This window comes from Passer domesticus, chromosome 3 (assembly GCF_036417665.1).
Source record: "Passer domesticus isolate bPasDom1 chromosome 3, bPasDom1.hap1, whole genome shotgun sequence".
NCBI classification, from domain to species: Eukaryota; Metazoa; Chordata; class Aves; order Passeriformes; family Passeridae; genus Passer; species Passer domesticus.
Genome location: NC_087476.1, coordinates 123,507,112 through 123,530,516, shown reverse-complemented (window position 1 = coordinate 123,530,516; position 23,405 = coordinate 123,507,112). Strand labels below are relative to the sequence as shown.

The 23,405-nt window shown below is 42.1% G+C and overlaps 1 protein-coding gene and 1 long non-coding RNA gene across 30 annotated transcripts in view; one reads left to right on the top strand and one right to left on the bottom strand.

Annotated features, from left to right (window-relative positions):
- The window catches only part of SLX4IP (SLX4 interacting protein), a 423,033-nt gene that overhangs the window by 30,038 nt on the left and 369,590 nt on the right, over positions 1-23,405 (bottom strand). For 23 of the 28 annotated variants that reach the window (XM_064415748.1, XM_064415754.1, XM_064415749.1 and 20 more), the window contains 4 exons: positions 3,391-3,531; positions 3,148-3,242; positions 1,467-1,528; positions 41-165 (listed from right to left, as the gene is read on the bottom strand). The gene's annotated coding sequence lies outside the window, so the exon portion shown is untranslated. Of the gene's footprint in view, positions 1-19; positions 166-1,466; positions 1,529-3,147; positions 3,243-3,390; positions 3,532-23,405 lie in introns of all 28 variants that reach the window. The other 5 variants (XM_064415741.1, XM_064415745.1, XM_064415725.1 and 2 more) reach the window with 4 other exon arrangements.
- Positions 15,367-16,893, top strand: LOC135297802 (uncharacterized). 2 transcript variants are annotated; one of them, XR_010359759.1, is made up of 3 exons: positions 15,367-15,539; positions 16,560-16,659; positions 16,774-16,893. It is a non-coding gene; the product is annotated as an uncharacterized LOC135297802 (long non-coding RNA). The 2 variants fall into 2 exon arrangements; XR_010359758.1 differs by having other exon boundaries at positions 15,367-15,664.

The following is a 23,405-nucleotide window of genomic DNA, read 5'->3' as shown; positions in this document are numbered from 1 at the left end:
AAATTCAAGGTTTCATTACTTTAAAGCTACTGGTTATTACTTATGGTTTCATTTGGACACTTTCTCTCAGATATTAAAGTACCAAACACCCTCCAAGCAATCTTCCACTATGATGTGGTTTGCTGGATAACAAACAGTGCTTTTCTCTGGACTCATCACCTGGAACTGAGAAAAAAAAGGAAAAATAAAAAAGACAAACAAGGAAATGTCAATTAAGATAAATAAGATAATTCGTGAAATAACTGGCTTGGCAGTCGTGCATTTCCTTTAGCATTTTCTGTGAGATACATATAGCCATGGAAGATAAGAGGAAATGACCACTGAAATAGAAATTTTCACAGAAAAGGTCTCTTTCATACTTTGGGATTTTTTTCTAATAAACATCCTTTGTTAGGCACAATGACAGACAAGTATCCCACACCCAGGGGTTGGAGTGGGAATTCAGACACCCGAGAAGGTTCTTGGACATATACAAGTAGTCTTTGTTTGTTACACCTGTGATCTTCTTCCTGAGGTTTTTGGGCTCTAGGGGAAGAAAGAGGGGTCTTACAGAAGGGAATCTGGGAATGACTCTAACTGCCTGGAGAGGAAAGATCCCTTCTCCAGAAAATAATTCTGTGTTTCAAATGCAATCATCTTTAAACAAAATATGGAAAGAGTCTGAGGGAAGAAACCAAAACAAGGTGTCTCCTGCACCTCCTTTCCCAGACAGCATCCCTCATCACCCATGATTACCTTCCCCTTTCAGCTCTAATAATTTCTTTCAACACAATGGCACCACTCATGATGGAGCTGGGGGAAAAACCCATCCTAGCCCAGCCCACAGCGTAGTACGAGCTGTGGGTTTGAAGCCCTGAGGCAAGGAAGCCGTGGATCCGGGGCTCCCAGGTCTTCCAGCTGGCTCACTGTGGGATAACTACATGAAAAAAAGCTGCCTGCCAGGAGGGCTGGCCGGGAGCCTTGCAGGGAAGCAAAGCCCTGTGTTGTAAGACAAATGTGATGGGAATTCAGGTGTCTAAATTCCTGTACGAGAAGAGGAACTTCCCATTTCTCTCCTATCTGATCTATGACGTGTGCACATTGTTTGTAGGGAGGGAGCAGGAAAAGTACATTTTAAAGGATAAGCAGCTGGATGCTGCTCTTCTCCTTGGAATTAGAATGAAGTGTTTTTTCTCCTCCAAACTGTGCTAAGAAACTTGGCAGATTTTAAATAAGCTATTAAGCTCCTCTTTTTGCCCTTTCAATAATTTATTTTCAAACTGGGGCATTTTTCTGCCTGATGTGTGTAGCTGCACTCTTGTTCACAGACACAACTGCGTACAGGACTACATGTTACAGAAATAAACCTGTGAGGCTCTAGGAGGCTGGAAGGGAGATGTGTAGAAAATGGATAGCACTAACTAAGACCTCTCACTATTAGGACAGTAGCCAGAGAAGATTTTGGCCAAGAGAAAAAAAGGGCTTACCACTCAATTAAGTCATGGAGCCAAACATGTTGTAGCCTCGTTCTGGGAACCTGAGTGAGGGCCTGGAAGACAAAAGCAGACTAGTGCTGCCCTAAAGAGATCACCACCCCTCCTTGGATACATCAGAGCACTTTAGCATGAAGCAACATCCCAAAGTCCAAGAGCATTCCTGTGGGCCAGGCTGACACCTCGGGTCCTTTGTTGCAAACAGTGCTTCAGATTTCTCTTTACAGATGTGCTGGGTCCCATTCAGGTCCCTTTTCAAGCTTTGCACAGCTGTGGTATGGTGGGTCTGCACTGCTCAGAGAGAGCTTCAAGAGCCTGCTGGGTTACCAGGTTACCCCTGCAGGGTGACTCTGCCGGTCCTGGGAGCAGGGCCTGTGGGAGGAGGGACAAGCAGCCTCTGGGAACTTTCTTTCCCTTGGAATTGAGCCTGATTGTCTTTTTTATGGACCAGAGGAATAGTGAAGCTTCAGGAACAGCTTGGAGGGAAAAGGGGGTGTATGTGGGGGTGGTTTACTAGCATGGGATGGGCTCTGCTGCCTTGGCCTGTGTTCCAAGGAGGTTGGCTGGCTGGCACAAGGACTGGGACATTTCCCTGCTCTTCCTTCTCATGCAAGAAATAAATTCACATAACCTGTAAGCACATGTCTTTCTTGCCAGAGACCATGTTATTCTCTCTTGCTCCATCCAAACCAGCCCATTATTTCTCAGTTCCTCTCTCTGAGGGCTTTGTCTGCAGCGAGTGGCCCACACCTTGTTTCTGTGGAGCACTGCAGGCAGGAGGGCCGAGCAGGCCCTGGTGTTTACACACCAGGTGCAATGGCCTCGTGCTGCCTGCAGATGTGTTCAGATCACTGCAAGCCCAAGGACAGAGCTTGGGGATGAGTGGTGCTTCTGAGCTCCTGCTATTCAGGCACACATGTCCAAACTGAGCTAAACTTGTCACAAGCTGCAAACGAGAGGCAAATCAGCCTGGCATGCAAGTCCTGCTCTGCTCCCACTGGTCTGGCTGTTCATTCTGTGTGAGGCAGGAACGCCACTGGACACTGGCAGTGCTTGGGAACAAAATTCATTATCCAGCAAAAAACCTGGATGCACGAGACTTATGAACAGTCACCTGCAAAGATCCACTCACACCAGTGGGAGGCTGGTTGCTTGGAATGGATCTGCAAGGCTGATCCTCCAAGATGCTACCTAGTGACTTCATATTGACCTCAATAGTAAGCACACTCAAATATTTGAACACTGGGAGGGACAATGTGGCATTTTAAACAACTGCTTTTCTCCAAAAGCATTTGATCTGTGAGGGGTAAAATCAGCACTTAATTGGAACATATGGCTGAAGCAGGCATGATAAAGAAACTATGCAATGCATATATTTTAATATTAAATAAATCAATATGATAATTTGGGATCAGGTGGGATTCTGCAGCTGGGAGAAAAGAACAAAGGGAGGCTATTAGTTGTACTTTCAATAAATCAATTTCTTAATTAGGGATCAGGTGGGATTTTCCAGCATGAGACAGAGGACAAAGAAAGCTCATTAGCTGTGTTTTAAATTGATTGATGTTTTAGTTGGTGTGGGATTCTCCTGGAAAAAAATGCAAAATAGAAAATATACCACACCCTATCACTGGAGATCATATCTGATAAGAAATAAGAAAATTTCCCAACTTACTTAGGGCATCTATATTTTCTAGGCACTCCATAGTACAACACAAGTGAGGTCAGGCTGGAACTCTTGAAAGGTTCAAGGAAACAAAGAGACAAGACCTGTAGTGTATTGAAGGAAATAAAGAGGAAAGGTAATTTCAGATTTGCGGGACTCATCACGACTGGGAAATTTATTTCAAAACATTGCAGTGTTCAGAACCACTGAAGATGTTCAGGACGTTTGAAGATCTGGGTCCTTGTCCTTTACCTGAACCTGCCACAGGAAGGTGTCAGCTACAAGGTGTGATGAGTTCTGCCAGGTTCTCTACAGCAATAAAGTTCACTGGGCACTCAGCTCATTTCCCCTGTGGCATATCCAGACGTGGACAGCATTGTGTTGGTGCAGCATCTGAAAGCAAAACATTATCCAAGAAAGGGAGATTAAAAAGGATGGCATTCAAATTACCAATTGGATAATTACTTGCTCTTTGATGCTGCAATGGAGGAGAGGAAATCAAAGCCACCAGGACATATTAAGGAATGCCAAACACTACAGGAAGCAAAAGGTTTCATCATAATCAGTGTCCACTTATTCCCTCCTGTCCTGCATGTTTAAAAGGAGCTTTAGAGGCAGTTTTACTTCTGCTGCTCTCTTCCTGTCTTGTTTCAGCTCTGCCCTCCCTGATCTGCACACAGGCAGTGCTGCTTACTGCTGATGGAAAATAACACGTCCTGCGAGGTCTGTGATTTCCTGAGGATGCATCTTCTCTTGCTGCCTGCACAACAAGATGCACATGAGTATTACCACCTAGGAAGGCAATGGCTCATCTGTGTCAATGCCACGTCTGCCTGTAGCTAAAAGGAGTGCAGGACTTGCTGCAAATTTAAAAAACCATCTCATTTCTAAGGCTACAAGATCAGAAGTTCAGATTTTGTCAGGAATTGCCAAAGTGCTGCTCAGTGCCCCAGCAGGCTCCTCATCTGTGATACCCAGGAGCCGTGAGCAGTTTAACTCATGATGCTGTTTCAACAGACATATAAAACCAGAGACCCAGCCAGCTGCAGCAAGACATAATAAAGATATTGAGTTTGCATACAATCCTCAAGAATTTCCTCAAAGGATCTTCAGTTTGTTTTCTCACCTCAGTGTAAGGCTGAGCTTTAACAAAATGGCTGCCAAAGGGGTGACTTAGCCCTCAGCTTAGAGGGGCTGTTGTGATGGATAGTGGATACTATTTCCATAGAAAAACAGCCTCGAGTTTTAATCAGCTACATAAACTAATAGAATCTCACTCAAAATATTTTTGGCCCTTCTTTTGTGAGCAGATTCTCCGCAGTAAGTAGAAAAACACATTCTATACATGACTTACAATGCTACTCTTCTTGTAAGAGAAGAGTCATGCCGAGTCCAAGCACAGCAGCATCTTCAGAGGTTCAAAAGCCAGCAGCCAGATTGAGGCTCTACTGAAATCTGACCCATAAGCCAAAGGGCAATTTTATTTTCCAGATTTTTCAATAAAAACTTCAAAGTTATTTTAAGTCTCAAGAATGTAAGTAAAGAGATGAAGATTAATATTTCAAGACTTTTTCTTGAAGCACTAACTTAAAGAGCACTTCATTTCTTCAACTGAAGATCCAGAATCTGTTTCCCAATAATTTTTTTTTAAGAAAAAAATTTGGGACTTATTTTAAAATAATTTTCTGTACATAATCTTGAAAAAAAAAAAGAGGAAAAGTGGTGTTCTTGGCCATCAAGATAAGGCCAGTTTCTTGAAAGTTCTGACCAAGATTTAACAAATGTGAGCAGTTCTGTAGTTCCTAGTCAGCCACATTACCTTGCTCTTCTCCTTCAGGGGAAGTACTATATCCCTGGAAATGGCAGACAGAGTTGAAATTCAGAAGAACATCAGTCAGCGAGACACTCAAGTACATACTTGAGTGCTATTAGCATAATTGGGACATGAGTATATGATTGAAGTTAAGTATGATTAAAGTTAAATTTCTTTAAGATAAATGGATTAATGCAGATGTTTAGGAAATTTGAGCAATAAGAACAGCAAGTTCAAGCAATTTGTCCAAATTTGTGAGTGATTTTTACAGGAAAAGACCATTTCTAATCTCACAAATCCCAATCTCAACGCCATAAATGATTAAAAATTTGTTATACCACTCATGTCAGCCTTAAACTCTGCCTATTTTCACATTCCCATAATGGCGTTGGAAACCTCATCATAGAAACAACAGGCTCAGCTTGAGGAGAGGACTGGGCTGAATGAGCTGAAAACTTCATTACTAAGAATTTTGTCACTGCAATTTCTGGACACTGGCAAGCTGAGACACCAAAGGTGTGTGCCTGGCTCTTCTATAAAGTCAGGGGGGAATCAGGGGTTGAGTCTTTGTCCTACATACACGGAATCCAGTGCTTGCTGCAGGCAGCCAGGAGCTCCCACTACAACAACCAAACCCCCAGAGAAGAGCCCAACCCACCATGGTCCTGTTCATTAATTCACAATAACTTCTTCCTCTTCTTTGCAGTCTGTGATTAGAATTTGAAAATCAAACCATTAACCTCCAAAATGCTGAAATGACAGATACTCTGTGAGCAAACAATGGGTCTCACTCCCTTCAGAATCCACCAGAGACAAACATAGCCTGGCCTCCAGCCCAGTTTTATCCGAGTCTTCCACTTGATATCCACGTTGGTGATGTGAAGCTCTGCTGGATGGCTTCAAATTTGCCTCCAGACTGTTACTAGTTGTTCTTCTTTATTCTTTCTGCAGAGCTAGCAGAGACACACCAGCAGTGTGCTGGCAGTGGAAGCTGCCACTTTGGGAAGAGTTCTGATTAAAATATACATTGCTTTGATCAGTGGCTTCCCTGTAGTGTAAGATAAACACCATCAGCAGTTTTGGCTGATGTTCATTCCTGAGGCACATGCTGTGAAGTTACTGCACTACATTAAGCAAAAGTTTAAAAGGAAATTATTGTAGCCAGCTAGGACTTGGAATTATCCTGAGACTGGAAATATTAAAATCTAAACCAAAGCAAACCAGCAGTACCTGCCTTCCTCTGTAAAGTAGGGTCTTCCACAATGGCAAGTCCAAGAGATTAGGGCTGAGATTATTATAGCTGGACATTCATGTCAGAGGTGTGTTTCATACTTAATTTAATGCTTTATGTATTTTCATTCAGCACCAGAAATCTCACAGATTTACACCTCCCTTTGGATGGTGAAGCATGTTTGAATCTCCCAGCTGGAGCCTGGAAGAGCTCTGAAGTATAGCAGTGGTCTTTATGTCAAGATTTTAAATGTTACTTTTCCCTCTTTTTTCCCTTTTTCTTCTTGCCTTTTTTATTGTGAAGCCAAAGTGATGTCCATTACAGGAAACTAATACTAGCACATATAGGCTTCATGGAAATTGCTGGGATTTTTTTCTGTACTACAGCTTTGTACGCAGATTTTAAATTTTGGAATTTGTTTAAAATCTTCTACTGCTCAAGGCCTACATTTCTAGGGAAGAGAATGCAAAAAAGTTACATGATTAAATATGGCAAGAGAATGAAGAGTAGCTTAATGATGCCATTTAGAAACTCATAAAAGAAACACAGGCATCAGAGGAAAATGTAGGGTTATACTTTGGTTTGTAAAATGGAACTGCTAATGACATTTTATTATTTCCTAGGAGAAGGGCAGTTTCTCTGCTCGGGGTAGGAACCAGCCCATCTTTCCTTCTGCCATCCCTTACTGGGCCAGATCCTCAGTAAATACAAAAAGGTTGAGCATCCCCAAAGCCAATGAAGCTGCCCCAAATGAGATCCAGGTGATGGATTCTCCCACTCCCTGCTAAAGTGGGGGAAGTGGGTGGGGGCGGCTGTCGAGCATGGCCCAGTGGCACCAACACCTCTGTGCACCCCTGCTCTGTCCATTCAAGGGCCTTTTGCAATAAACATGCCATAAAACTTTTATAAGCCAGGTCTCACTCTGCTCTCCAGCTTTTTCTCATTAAGGACACTGCTGCTTCAAGAAGTTGAAAGTGCAGCACATTTCACATCTGCATTCTTTGACGTGTTTTGAAATTATTTTAAAACAATTGGGAGAGGAGGACCAGGTCTGGGGGGGGGGGTGCAGGGGGCTGAGTGCTTCAAAATGGAAATAGATCAGTGTGCAAGCCCCAAATTACATAACTAGCCCCACCAAGGAAATAAATTAATTTGTTTCCCAATGGCTTATTTATATAACCCTTTAATTATAGCCAACTGTATCACCAGTATTATACCATGGGAAAATGTAAAACTGTTAAGCAACCTGCCACTCCGCCCTCCCCAGACCGACAGCACAATCGTTAAGCAACAGCTACATGCTGGGACATCACCTTCTCTTTTGTCTTTCAGAGGTATAGTTCAATAATGTGGCTATGAAAAAGTGACCTCAAACCCAACTCCTTTTCTGGGGCTTTTGTGCGCTCCTAAACTCTACCTCTCTTCTGGGTCGTAAAAATGTGACAGCATTTGACCTGCTTGCAGCACAAAAAGGGATATTGTTCAAAAATTTGCTATTTTCCCACTCTGCCCCTGAGTCATAATCAGTCTGAGTCCTGTTCACTGTGGGTGCTGCCCAGCCTGTGCTGGCTTCTCAAATGTAGTGAGTTTAGGTGGCTCTGTTGACTTCAATTAAAGCATTTCTAATTGTTCCTAATTCTGCAGGCACCAGCTGAGCCCCTGGCATCTGCCATACAAAGGGCCAGTGTGTTAAAACAGGTCTTTGCAGCTCTCAGGGCCCTATGAATGCCACCCATTAGGAGTCATTAGAGCTGCCCACGGTGCCAAACAGCATCTCAGCAGTCACAGGGAAGGTTTTGCAGGTGAGAAATCACAGAAGTTTCTGAAACTGAAATATTCCAAACTGCTGTTTCAGTCCACGTTCAGTCCACCAGACAAAACTATTTCACAACTGTCTGTGGATGGGGACAGTGCTCTCCCTTCAACTGTGGGGGTGCAAGAAGGGTTTTGTTATAAAGGATGGAAATCCTTCCTAATGTTTTTACATTTGGATTGTCTTTCAGTACTTGCATTAGTGGAATCTTTCAGGTACCATGATCTTCTCAGGGAAGGGATAAGCCTTGGTGGCTTCGCAGCACTGTAATATGAACAGCTTTATTTTGGTACAAAGATAACTCATCTTAATGCTAGATTTACCTACAGAGATACATATCAATGCCCTATATGTGACCAAATTAGAACAGATTAGCAGGGAGGCTTTGGAACCTCCATCAGTCAGACTCTATCCATCAAGCTGGTTATCCTAAAGATAGGCATAATTCCCACCATGTGTCAATAGTTTCAGTGCAAGGGCTGTGCCAGGTGTTTTGGGAAGGCCATTGATTAGGAGTCTTTCCAGGCTCTATACTCAAGAATAACTCGATACTCTGTTCAAAGTTCAAAAAAAGTTAAACAGAAAGCACATGCAGGAATTACGCACAAGAAAAAGCCTCAATTAACACAGTAAATAATATTTTCTTTGTACTTATATTTAATGATGGCATGAAGTGAGTTTTAGCAAACCACTCCTGCACAGAGAGGTGAATCAATGCTCTAATTCTATCTTTTCCATCCTTTGAGGCAGCGTTTCACTGGCCATGTCTGTGATGCTTGAAGACAGCCTTTAGACTGAGTTTTGTGTCTTAAAAACAGATAAAAAGAAAATTTGCCACCTCCTTCAAAAGGCAGGCCCTCTCCTCCCCTTTCTCACACAGCTGCTACAATGAAACAAGGCTTACTGTGAGGAACATCATCTCTAATTCTGTATAAATGTTTTGGCCCACAATCTCTGCTTTCCAGATGGGAAGAGCAGGTTACCCAGTTCAAGGGAGCTTAATTATTTCAATCTCAGTTCTGAGCTAAGAGTGGGGAAAAATGAGGATTTCAAGAAAAAGTGGAGGTTTTGTATTATGCAGAAACTAAAATATTGAGCCTCAGGCTAGCTGCTAATGTAACAGAGGCATTTTATCTCATGGTTCTATTATGACTGAAGAGAGATAGAAGATTAGTTTAAAACTTTAGCTATGGCTGCAATAAATAAATAAATACATTTTCAGCCCTCGTGGCTCTAGAATAATGCCATCAAATGTGAGCAGGGTGTATTTACCCCAAAAGCCTGAAAACAGGAAAAAATAACAAGACAGCAGCATTCTTGACCAGCATGCTGTAATTCTGTGATTTATCATCCAGACCTAATTAAGGGCTTGCAACAATGAGATCTATCTGGATCCATACACCTCTTGCTGACATTTCAGATGCTATCCTTACACACAACACAATAACTGTGTTGAGATGTAGAGGATAAGATTGGTCTGGAGGAAGCACAACCGCTTGAAATCCAAAACCCAAATTCCTGAATCTTTACAAAAGTTTAGTTACTATATGTTTATATATTTTTCTCACAAAATATCCTTTCCTGATTTTGGCTGGACATAGGACAGTAGTTTGACAAAGAGTATTTCCATGTTGTGTTTAATTCAGCATAAGCCAAGACCTACAAGAAATCTCTAGGGAAAACAGCCTTTCCTCCTTTCACTGGTTGGTTGTCAATCTTCTCTGGGGTTCCCTGATGATTCTGCATGGGCTTATCAACATGAAGTCTTTCACTGTATTTCAAAGCCTTATTTTAAAACAAATGTTCTCTTTCAGAAATGCAAGATCAGAAAGCTGAGGCACTCCAAGCCTCCCAGGTTAGTCTAGACTCAGCAGGCTGGAGCTCTGCAGCCCTGTGAGCTGCTCTTTAATGGGAACATCCTACTGGAGAACCCTGGTTTGCATTAGCATTTATTTCTGCACTGTGACTCAGTTGCCTCATTGCATCTTGCAATAGCCAGAACTGAGTGGGAGCTGTGAGCGGACAATTGGCAGGCAGATGGAGCTTCTAATAATCTGCTCTTCTTTTGGGAAACATAAGGAAAAATACCAGGTAGCAAAAAAAACCCCAAAAAAACCCGATCAGAAGACCTGGAGAGACATTATCACCTGGAAAACAAGGATATGGTCTGGAACTGATTTCCATTCTCTCTAGTATTTCTCAGCAGAACAAAACATCTGTGAGCTGCATTGCTGTAGAGAGCTGATTCTGGAGAAAGGCTGGAATTCACCCCACCAAGACATAACCTTCTCCAGCAGGAATAATACCATCACAAAACACATCAAACCAGAATGGTTCTTGCAGCTGTTTGCAGCTCAGGAAATCAATGTCCTGCACTGCTATTTGTAACCAATATCATTTTATCTCCACTCTGTGCCCACATTCTGGTAATGCAGCATAGTCATGTTGCTGATAGCATGTGCAAATGGAGATTTATGGTCCTCTGTGCTATGGCTAATGAAGTTAACAGGGAAAAAGAAAATTCCGTATTATAATTATTTTGGGTTATACAGTTGCACAAATGATGCATTAAAAAACCCCCTAAACTTTTTAACAATAAAAAAAATAGAATCATGTTGACTGAAAATACACAGTGAAATTCTGCAAGAAGAATATTTTTAGTGGAGAAAGCCAAAATTAAACCTCTATGGGCAAAATTTACCAATAAATAGATTTTTTTTTAAAAATTTACAGAGAAAACTTTGGTGTTTTCAGTTACCTCATGAAAAATTAAAAAAAAAATAGTAATGAAGGAGCACAGGCTCTTTTCTGTGAACACCTATCTTCAACTGAGATGTCCATTTCATGATCATATCAACTGTCAACAAATTATTTTGAGCAGCCTAGGACACTTTGGCACCATGGGTATAGATGACGCACCACAGGCAGCTCCTATTCCCTGTGTGAATTCTTGCTGTAGCCCAGACTCCAAAGGGAGAGCCCATCAGGAGCTACCTGGAAGCTGGTGGGATGGGTGCTTACATCTGACGAGGCTGTCCTTGATGCAGCACTTGGTAAAATACTGAAGTTTGTTTTTTTCCCCTGAATCCTCACTGATCCCATAGCAGAAGTGTTTACACTGACAGCCCATTCCTACCAGCTGAGGATCTGGCCTTATTTCAGCCTCCCTGACTTATTTTTTGGCATGTCCCTGCAAGTGGGTTGGGAGCGTGCCAGCGCGGGGGTGAACGGAACAGCATTCCTGGGCTCTTAGTAGTGTTGACCATTGTCTTGATGCGAATGCATAAAAACCTTCAAAGGCAGAAAGGTGACTCCCTGTCATGTGCAACGCTCCTTGGAGTCCTTTCAAGGCAGAGATGATCAGCATAGTCTGTCCCTGAACTCAGGACACGCTGCTGTCTCCCGTAAACAGGCGACAGAGATTATTGTGGTGAATAGTAACAGTAGGTGAGGTACTATCTTCCGCTTTAAATTGAGCTATTCAATTTGTCATGAATGGCTGAGTATTCCTTGCTGGCATTTGGGACTTGGATTTCAGCGCTGGGAATAGAGTGAATAAGATCAATGATGAAGCTGAAGTACAAAAAGAAGGAGCAAAAAAGGGCAAAGGACTAAAACCGATAGAGACAAGCAATTACAAGGTGTATTAATGTACACTGGGCTAGGCTGGAAAGAGGGAAGAACTTATTGTTATTCTGGGGGATTTTCTTCCACAGAAGAAAAAGGGGTTGGGAAGTGAATATTTGTTATTTGCGAGGCTGCAAAGAATAAAGAGACCTTTTAGAACATGGCAGCTGCCTCTGAGCCCGGAGCCTGGTACTTGATACTCCAGTCTCCCCTCCTAGGGCTTCTGGGCCAGCTTTTGAGAGCTGCAAGCAAGGCATTCAGAGGGAAGACAATGACAAATGTCAAGAAGGAGAGAGGAAACCTGGAGTTTAAAAGACTATTGAGTGACAGGTGGGTTAGATCAAAGGCAGACATTTACCAGGTATTTATAATTGCAATGCTAATCAGGTTAATCATAGAAAGCAAAGCCCAAGGGCAGATGCCCAGTAAGTCTTAAAGCACACAAAAATATATATTTAACGCACACATATACAGAAAAAGCACACATATGTATGTATTGTACTTCAAAAGCTATTCAGTCACTGCCACCCATTCTCATTTTTTGCAGGGATTTAAAGAAAAAGAAGCTCTCTGCAGGCAGAGCATCTGAATGCCTTTTTTCTGCTAGAGCCAGTGAGACATTTTGGAGAGAACACACAAGATGGGGCTCATGTATAAATCACTGGGAAAAAACAGTCAGAATTTGTTTCTTTATAAAAAGGAAACAAATCCCCCAAAATCTGCTCAGCAAGACTGTCTTTGTTTTCATGGCTTTTAACACAGAGAAAGGAGAATTCTTAGTAAAGGATTTTTGAACACAATTTCTTATCTTTCTAATTTGGAGGGCTGGATTTTCCAGGACCTCAGTACCAGTTGCACAACCAAATGAGCATCAGCTTTTCTAAAGGCTGCACTATTTTGCAAACATGGGCTCAACTTTGAGCATTTTGCTTACCAGCCCTTTCCAATCTTATCTCTCTCACCAACATGCTCTCTCTTGTTATCATTCTTCCACCCATTCCTTTCCTATGCCACACACAGATTTCAAAAAACAAAACAAAACCATTTCCTATGGGAGTCTCTCCACACTCATTTTAAGCAAAGGCCATTTTTGTTCACCCTCTGTGCTGTGCAGCAGTCCCAGCTGGGTCCTGCAGCAAGTACAGCTACAGCAAGAATTAATTGTGTCTAGAATAATTCCTAATACCACAGCTATGTCTGATTTTACCAGCAAAACCAGTCCAATGTCCTGCACTCCCAGATCTAGAAAAGGAGATGTTACATACAACAACAAACTACCACCCACAAAATATTAATGAGAGAGCATAGCAACACTGACTAATTGTGTACATATCCAAATCTCTCCTCCCAAAGACTGCCAGTGACAGAACTTTTTGTCCATAAATCAATAACATAAGCACTAAATCTTACTACATGCCTGGACTAATTCCTCAAATTATAGGGTCTCTGTCAAGAGTTTTAGGAACATGTACTACAAATAAAGGCAACTTTTGAAAATTATACTAATTATCTGGGAGGCATCAGGTCTATAAGAAAAGATGGTTCTGGTTATGGGCTATGAACTCCCTAGCCAGCCACCATCAGAAAGCAGTTTTCTCCATATATAGCCACTATATTCATGTTTTAGTAATGAATTTTGCTTCTTTTATGCTAAGTCCTGTAGAGATATTAAATACCCACCTCTTGGGCAAAGGATGCTTTTGCTGACAGTGAATTTGTTGCATCCCCACAGCCAAGAGCTGGGATTATATCCTGGGCTGTGGCTTCCCAGCCTCCATCCTGCCCATGGGGTTGGAGATCCTGGAAGGGCAGCCCAGCACAGAGCAGGAGAAGGATGGGGTTAGGTCACAGCCTGAGGGGTGCCCCAGAGGCTGCGTGGGCAGGAGCGCATGTGCCAGCACAGATGTACTGGGCAAGTCCAAACAGCCTCTGCAGAAATGCTCCTCGTGATGCTTCCTTTTGCAGAACTGGAAAGAAGGGGAAAGATGGGGGAAGGGCAGAGAAAGACACACACCCGCACACAAACCAAAATTAATTTCTGGTGTTTACAGTGAAATCACAGCAAAGCTCTTGTGAGTTCCCTTATTACCTCGAGCCAAGGACAAGTGAAGGTACCATCTCCTATCTATCATTTTCATGCACCATTTTTCACAGGGGGTTCATCAAGAACACAGATCAGATAATGTAAATACCAAATCCTGAGTATAAGGGTCTGTTTCAAAATCTTTTTCAAATTAATGCAGCTGTGTTTCTACATGTCTTTGCTAAGTGAAGGCCTGTATCATCATTACATTGCAAATGAAACAGGATTTTAAAAGATTAAAAATGGGCCCAAAACCATAATAAGCTGTTTTTTTACCTGGAGCAAGATTAGGTTGACATTCAGAGGTTCAGGTCTAAGATAAAAGTTTGGGTCTGTCAGCAAAAGCATCCCATGAACAACTGAGCCAATATTCAGCCCCAACAGCTTAAAGACTGCAAATTAATTTGAAGCCAGTCTGGCCCTGCAAAGGTTCTGCCATTTGGACAGCATCCAAAAAGCAAGCAAAAAGAGACCCCTGGATTAAAAAACCAAATTGAAACAAAACAAAAAAACAAAAAACCCCCCACCTCTATTATTGTTACTATTGTTATTGTTATTATCCCACTGTGGGTTCTAAACAAGTTCAAATCTGGGCAGACATGCTGAAACAAAACCATCCTTCACTTTGGGAGTAGGGAAGATATGAAACTCGATTTTGGCCCTATCACTACTTTAGTGATATCTTCTAAAAATAAATTAAGAATTACAGCAAACTCTTACCTTCTCCCAGCAAACAAAAATACTGCTTGGATTATTTTGCAGTAGCTGAAAAGTTAATGTCATTTTAGATAATGAACAGGTTCAATTACAAAAGCTCCACACTATTTTGCCATCTGCTGATCTGCTGGATCACAGAATCTTCCATGTGCAAACTTAGTCTCTTCTACTGTACCACCTTGCATATCACGGGGTGAAGCTCCTGCTTCTGTCAGGACGTCAGAGTGTCCTTGAAAAATCAGTGCTCCCTGACCATAAGAATTTCCTTTCATATAATTGTCAAGACTTCTCCCTTCAAGTTATTTTGACTTTTGGTCATTCTTCTGGCCATTTTCAAGTATTTTTACTAATAAGAGACTGAGAGCGGGGCTTATTATCTCCCCTCCTTTATTTTACATTGCTTCTGGAAGGGAGAAAAATTCTCTGGCTTGAGGCTACAGAGAGGATGAAAAAAACCAATCTGGACCTGAGTAGATTTTGTAATTTTGTTTCCCATCTCAGCCACAAGGTAGAATACATAGCACCACCTTCCTGAACACAGTCCCATGTATTATTCTGCTATAAGGCTGCCTAATTTCCAAACTTATATGTCATTAGCCCCTCCTCAGTAAGGAGGTGAAGGGTCACTGAAGCCTCAGGCAATAATTGATATCAACTCCCTTTTGTTACTGTTTTTATATGGCACAGTTTTAACCACTGGGCAGAGAACCATAACTTTCTAATAAAGAGGACTGGAGAGAAAATTTTCTCTGTGCTTGAGTGCACAGGTCAGTCCTTCAAAGAGATGGCACCTCACAAACCTGGTGTAACAGGAACATAGGGAAGGAAGGCAAATCTGGGTGCTTCTTCTTCCCCCAGTTCCCTCTGCTTTGGAGTTTGATGTTACCTTTGGCTTTATGGCACCTCTTGAAGTCACAAACATTGGCCTTATGGCACCTCGCGAAGTCACAGACAGTTGTGGTTACAGCCTACATCCCCCTGCTCATGATCTTTCACTTCTGCTCACCCAGACAATCAAAACCGATTATGGAATGACTTATGAAACTTCAAATAAAAGAACTGAGTTCCCAACCTCTACAAGCTTCCTGCGCATGAGTGGGCTCCTCCAGGCTGAAAAGTGAGTTGTTGAAGAGACACAGAACTCTTGTTCCCCCGTGTGCTGTTATTGCCACATCTGCGTGTTTGTTACTGCCTCAGCAGCTGTCCCCTCACTGCATGGATGGAAATGAGGTGGCCCAACGGGTAGGATGCTAATCAGCCTTTCTATTCAGCTGTGCCTCTGTGAACTCTGCAGAGCCCTGCAGCTCAAAGGCATGACTGCATATCAGACAGACATCCCTGATCCACCTTGCTCAGAGGTGGCCATGCCACCGTGGCTTGCAGTCAGTGGGTTAGGGGCACTTGGCTGAAAAACCCTGCAGCTCCCAGTGAACCTCTCCCCAAATATCAATTTCTGTGTCACCACTCCCAAGAGAGCCACTTTAAAGATGCTGCAGGTGTTGTAATGCCTGCCAAGCTCTTGACTGCAGTGCCAAGCATTGCTAGTGCCCATCCGCTCTGACAGACTCAAAACTCTAAAATTCATGAAATCTTAGCATGACTGAACAGTCTTTTAAGAGGTTTTGACAAAACAGAAGATCCAGATAGCGAGGGAAGAGGAAATTCCTTAATTCTGAGGTATTTCAAATCTGGAAGAAACTTCTGGTCTGCTTGAAGGTCAAGACTGTCCCATTCTAAAAGCCAAACAAACTCTCAACCCTGTGTGTTACAAAGAGGGGATATTTCACTCAGCCTTGGCTTATCTTGCTCTGCCTTCCCCATAAACATCATCAGCACCACTACAGCTGAATGTTGTTTCAGCAGGAACTGTGGGAGATAAGTGTAAGAGCTAGAGTGATCAGGAATAGAGGGAATGGGAGGAAAAGAAAGAGGAGGAGGAGTGGGATAAACATGAGGGTTGTGGGAATCTGGAGAGCAAGAAGTAGAAATTCAGGGGTGAGCTGTAGCTGTGAGAGAGGCTGGAAACCCGGCTGGAGGTATTCCATCTGCTCAATGGCCACCAAACCTTTGAGAATTCCATTCTCTGAACCAGTGGCAAACACCAACTGCTTGATTTAATTAACTTTTCTGTCATTAGCATGCTTCAGCAAGGAACAAGGAACACACACTCCATCATGTGATAGATTCCTGTTGTGTCCATGCTATGCACAAACATAAAGCTGTGGGCTCCCTGAGAGGTAGGACACAGAAGTCCCATCCTACCCACAGGGCTTTGAAAAGTGGGAAAGCGAAAACCTTTTCTTTTTATTTGCTTCTTGCTTTTTATTTATTTGCTTTTCATTCTTTCCCAGGCACTTTCTTCCTTCTAGGTCAGCCAGTTTAAATTGGAGCCTGTAGCAAGAGATCTATTTCTCACCAAACAAACTTCTCTACAGGAAAGTTCATGTCTTTAAATATATTTTTGAACAAAATTTCCCTCTCCTCCCCCTGTCTGAATTTGGTTGTTTTATTTGTCAGCTGATAATATGGACAAAATTGTGTCTCTCCCCTACACGGGAAAGTCAGTAAAAGAGCTTCTCAGGAGGGGCTGGAGCAGCTTGGGAATATGTCTACCTTGGCAGGAAAATTCCAGTTCCTTCACTTTTTGAGGCTTAATAAATTCCTGCTCTCTTCAGTAATAATAAAATAAAATTAGTCTCCTGGGGAAGAATCCACTCCAACAGACTGTATTATTTCAGTAATTCTGAGCTTTCATTGGTGGGATGTATAAAAAAAATGGGATGATAAACTCTTCCCAAAAAAAGATAAAAATAAACCCATCCTAAAAATGGGCTTCATCCTTCTCCCTAGTCCTTGTATGGAGTTTCTGTAATGGATGATTAGTGTGTGGATGGGAAGCTGTGCTCAGTTAAAAGCCCTGAGTGTCCTCAAGGCTCTCCAAGTACCAAAGGTAGAGATTTGAAGTGAATACAGTATTCCAGGATTATAGAAGGTGTACATTGGATTTATACCCTCCAAGGATCCTTCATGGTACATTTTAAACACCTTGTGGTTCCACTGCCACATGTATTATGCACGTATTTCTGTAGGAAACCCAGGATCATATCTCTGCTCTTCCCATATCCCACTGCCCAGGTGAGTTTGGAATGAAAAGGAAGGAGATTGCTACAGTCTGCACAGACCAAAGATGATTTTGTATCTAAAAGTCCACATTGTTCCCAACTTGCACGAGTGAAAAACCTCCAACAGTTGGGAAAAAATCCATAGGTTTTTCATCACAGAAACCCTAACATTTCATAAAGGTCTCTATACTTGCAATGTTGTCGAAGCATTTTATGGAATAGGCAATTATTGTTGCTGGGCAAGAAACTGATTCTCTTTACTCACTGACCAACTATGATGAGTTAATCTGAAATACAAACACAGAGTAACTATTTTGAGATAAAAAAAAAAAAAAGGAAAAAGGCAGGAAAAAAGTTCAGTTCATAACAAATGAAATGTTACAGTCAACCTGACATAGAATACTGCATTTTAGGGATAGCATTTCACAAAGACATTTCAAAATCCAGTTGAAAGAACTGTGTGCAATTTTCCTGGAAAACAAATTTTACTCATGTATATATTAGTAACACTTAAGTAAATATATCAGTAACTCCTTGTATTTAAATGGGGAAAATATGCAGAAAGGGCATGTTACCTTTTCATGAGTGGAGGGCATGGGCAATGCACCTCCTGTTCAGCTGCAGCATCTTGTACAACCGCACTCCCACCAGGTACAGGAGACATCCAGGACATTAAAAATGCACCTTTGTAGCTACACTAATTATGAACCTAAACTGAAAACTGGAAGTATTGCCTTGGAAACTAAGAGGAGGACTACAGTTTACAAACTGGACAATTTCCCCTCTCCTGAATTCCAGTATATGAATTTCTGTGAATCAAAACTTGAATTCCATAGACAAAGGTTAGAAGAACTGGAGGATATTGAAGAGCACTACTTAATATCAGTTTGGCCATTAAACTTCCTAAATACTGCATATTTGTGTATGAAGAACCAGTATGTTTAAAAATAATGGAATATATGCTGAGAAGGAGAACATTTGCCTTAGTAGGTGAAGTTTATATTATGGGTATGTCAGTAATGAAAACTGAGGCTAGTGCTCTTAACAATTGTTTCAAATCCAGACAAAATTCTAAAATAATAAAGGAAGCACCGATCTCCACCATAAACACATTTATCATTTCCACATGGTGTTTGTGTGCATTTGTACAGTATAGGCAACCGAGCTCTCCTTCACAAATTGGAAATGTTTCGCATTCCACAGACACAATGATTGCTCACATAAGAGGCCTCAAGGTTTGTTTTCTGACACACTGGAGAATCCAGAAGCCTTGAGAAATTCAGTGTGATCTGTTTAGCAGTCCCTCCTTGAAGCAGGACTACAGGGACATCCCTGCTCCTATCCACGACCATCAACACCTCCAGGAGGGCACTGGCACAACTGAGAGCTTCAGCTTACCAGAACACAGGCAACCAACGTGTGAAAGCTGCTGGTACTGATCCATAGGATCCAAAAACGCTGCCGAAGCCCAGGAGTTGGCTTCAAATGCCTAATGAAAGAGCTCACATCCAGGTTTTAGCTGCTTTTAGATAATAATACCTCATTGGTTTTCCTTCAGCTTGAGCTCTCTAAATCTATTACTGATCCAGACAACACTGTAAGGAAAAAGTATGGATCAACCCACACCATTAACACGGGATAAATGAATGGCTCATTGGTGAGCAGTGCTGCTTTTGGTGATGAAAGACCTAGCTTTTGTTTATAATGAGATGCCTTCACGATGCATCCACGAGGAAGGGAAAGTAGAACCTGCTCTTTTATGCTCCTACGTATTGCAGCCTCTTGTATTCTTGGATCTGCTTTCACTACATGGCCCCCCCATCCCTGGATTTGCTATAAATAATCTACTCAGCCAAATGCTTTGGAATCAGATGCCACACAAGAAGGGCTGTGTAAGAGCAACAACTGTTTTTAAAGTAGATATTTAACCTCAGTCTCAGGAGCAGCAAAGAGCTGTGTGTTGCCATCCCTTCAGACCCTGAAGACAGAATACACCAGCATGATGTCCTTTTAACTACTGGAGCCAAATAAAATATTTTTTTTGGCTATAAAATTTAGCCTAACAAATTTCTAAACTCTTAACATTTCTAAATATTTTCTGATACAGTGTTTTCTATGTGTGTGTGTGGAGTTGTGAAATGCAAAGTAACCAATGACCTTTCTGAATGTGTAAATGAACAAAGCAGCTTTGGAGGATTCTCCTGTAACCCTTTTCTCCACCTGCCTCTGGATCCTTTCTCCTTTACTACGTGAACATCCCTCTAGGGCAGAACCTTGCAAATGCCAGTTACCCTTGAGGGAGGAAGGTTTTAATGGAACAGGAAATGAACCATTTAACTACAAGGTCCTAGCACATTTCTTTCAAACATTAAGCCTTCTATTTTAATGACTTAGTTGGGGTTTTTTTCCAATATCTAATCTTCCTAATTATTTTATATTTGTTATTTTTCTCCTACAACTCACAGTACTCACTTTTAAACACTCACTTAAATTTAAAACCAAGCAGTAAGGTATTTTAGATATTTGTCTGATTTCAAAGACTGTTTTAACCTTTTTGTCACTGCTCTTGCTCTGCACCTGCTGATATACCCACACAGCACAACACTTGAACCAGTGAGAACTCAGGACAAATGGCTGATATGTTTAAAGCACCACAACAGAAAATAGCACCAGTTTTTAGTGGGATTTATCCAAATACTGCCTTGCAATAGTAAAATAAAATACTTCCAGTAAGATAGCCATGAGATGCATGCTTTGAAATCACAAGCAAAGGCATCACTCCAGGGCTACTGGCTGTGGGCACACGAATCTCTCAGAGCAGTCAGGGAGCAATAATGTACAGCTTCCATCAAAGTCTCTGTCACATCCTTTCTAAATGATCCTGGAAAATTCTGTTCATATTCAATTTTTTTTTCCAAAAAGATTCAAGTAGGAAATTAATAGGAAATAAGATCTTTGATGACTATTTAGATGTAACTTCTGTCTCAGCAATCCCCTGACCTGCCAGCTGGAAGATGCTACAAGGGATTATCAGAGAAGATTAAAACATTTTCCCAAAGAGTGTTTCCAGCATAACAGAGGGGAGGTTTCACTTCCTGCTGGAAATTTGTTTATTGTTTAGCCACACAGGACTTTGGAGGTAAAGAAACCTGAATTTCATTTGATATTAATCAGCACAACTGTGGCAACAGAAGGGCACAGTCAGACTGACACTGGTGGTGGTCTGACCCCGAGGGTACAGACCTAGAACTTTAAAACAGTGGTTGATCTGTCCTTGAGTCATTCAGACCTGATGGCCACATTCCTTTAAGATCTTCCTACACTGATCCTGTTGCTTAAAATTAATAACTGCAGCTTAAAGCAGCCAAGGCAGCCAGTAGAGAATTCTCAATTCTGACATGCTTATCTCCAAAAGTATCTTAATCCAAAACCAATCTCTGAAATAGAGAAATGTGCCTTCCCTAGAAGCAGCAAGCATTTCCCAAAGTTTGTTCAAGAGTTTAACCTAGTCTTACTGAAACCTCCAGGAATTTTCTCATGGATTTAACAGAACCACAGAGTTGTTAGTATTGGAAAGGACCTCTGGAGACCAAGACCAACTCCCCTGCCAACTCAGGGTCACCTAAAGCAGGTAACACAGGAATGTGCCCAGGTGGGTTTTGAATTGTCTCCATCTGAAAAGGGTCAAGCCAAATATTTGAGGGGTGGCAAAAGATAGAATGCAGTTTAGAAACCAGATGTCCAGGGAAGTGTGTGGAAGTGGCCTGAATGCTTCACAGAGCAAAACCTAGCCTAGAATTTCCCCCACTTTGCATTAGAGCTGACAGGAACCTTTTCTGTCACTGCAGCTGCCCACACAATAGACCTCTGACCATCAGAAATGGGTGCCAGGGATGAAGCTTGTGAGTGTCAGGGGCTTGCTTCAAAACATTTAAAAAAATACAATTGCAAATCAAGTACTGTTTCCCTAAGATGTATTAGTGAGAGAGGCTGGTGGATATTAACATTATACTGCTAGGGTATTGGCAGCTTGTAGAAAACAAAACTAGACAGATCTTGGGAAAAGTCCCCTTTCTTGAACAAAGTCCTCTTGGCAGACTGGTATACCCTGAGACTTAGCACAGAGACGGAAATTCCCTTTGGCATTGGCCAAGATTTTGAGGAAAAAAAAGTCCTGATACTCAAGGAGAGAAAGTGTACACTCAGATTAATACGGGTACAGTTGTGTGTAAGAGCTGTCCTCAGAGACAGAAATTATGTCATAGTCTTCCACCTTTGCAATTAACTTGAACCAAATTCCTGCTCCAAGATCGATTTTGCAGAAATTGCCACTTGAGATAATTTGTGCACTGGGTAAGTGCATGCAAGGATTACAAACAATGAGCAAAGCAGTTGTGAAGAGGCCCAAGTGCAGCCCTGGCAGGTTTGGCAGGTCCATCTCTGGGAATGTGTACTTGCACTGCTGGATAAAGGAGCAGGAGTTGGGCGAATTGCTACAGTGTGTGGTGAGGTGCAAATATATGTGAGGTTTTACCAGTCCTTTTTTAGGACTGGAATATCCTGGGTGATAGGTGTGGTGGGCATGTGTATGACTGCGGGAGTAGATGCACCTGAAGGGACAAGGACCAATGAGGCTGTAAAATACAAGTATTGAGGTGCTGAGTTAATGCTGGATGATTGGATTTCATTACCAGGAGCTGGAGTGCTTGGACACTGCTGCTATAAAGGGGTGTTTGTATAAGAGAGTAAGCCATGTTTCCCAATTTCTGCATTTTCAGCGCATTACATGCATTATTCTCTCCTGTTCCAACGGTATGAAGTTCAGAATAAAGTTCAGATTCACACTTATCCCAGTTGTATAGCAAATGCACACTCCACTTCTATTTTTATTCTTTGACACTTATGACTTGATTCTGTTGGTGTGAAATACAGTGCAGTGCTGAGGGGAGGGACAGGGGGGCAAACAAAGGACAGAACAGAGCCTGGATTTCCAAAGAAGAGAGAGGTTTTGGCGGCCACCTGACATAAGTACTTGCAGCTGACAGCAGCTCAGACATGAGGATCAGCACTGGCAGGGTGGCTCAGCAGCTTTGCATCACTTAGTAGGGCTGCAGTGCTCAAATGATCACCCAATTAGTGCCCCAGTGACAATGTATGCAAATCCCACAGCCCCTGGCCAGAAGCCTCAGGCAGAGGACAATTAATGTGCCTGCTCAGCTCCAGCACAAAAGAAATATGAACTATTTCTGACCTCTTCTCTCCCCTACTTCTGAGCTGTGAACAGCCAGACAACTTCTGCTGATAACAGTTTATTTTTCACTAAGCAGAGACTCTGCTTCCTGGGCAGCTCGGCGCTATACACAGTGCTAGGTAGAAATAAAAATTACAGAACTTAGTCCCTGCTGCAGGATGCTGCTCCTGTGGCAATCTGGGAATGACTACTTGACGCTTTAAAACTCATCACCGTCATTCAGGGCATTTTTTTCCTCTGAAAGGTGGCTTCCTCTGGACAGCATGTGAAGAGCTGAGGGGTCAAAGCACTAGGCAAAGATTTAGCACTCTGTGTGGGATTTTTATCCATGGGTAACAGCAGTATCATGCATTTACAGTTGTGTAAACCTAACACAGAGCCTGGGTTCACACACACACCACCAGGGACCTGCAGAGCCTCGTGAGTTACCTGATTCATCTCTAACGGTGGAGCAGCAGAACAGGGGAGGTGCTGCTTTCCCTTTTTTCCTTACTTGCATTTAAATATTAGATGGGAAAGGATGACTAAATTCCTTTTTAAAGCAAGAACTAGTAACAGTGCTGAAATAATCATCTGGGCCAGAATTGAGACATTCAGAGACCTACAGAAA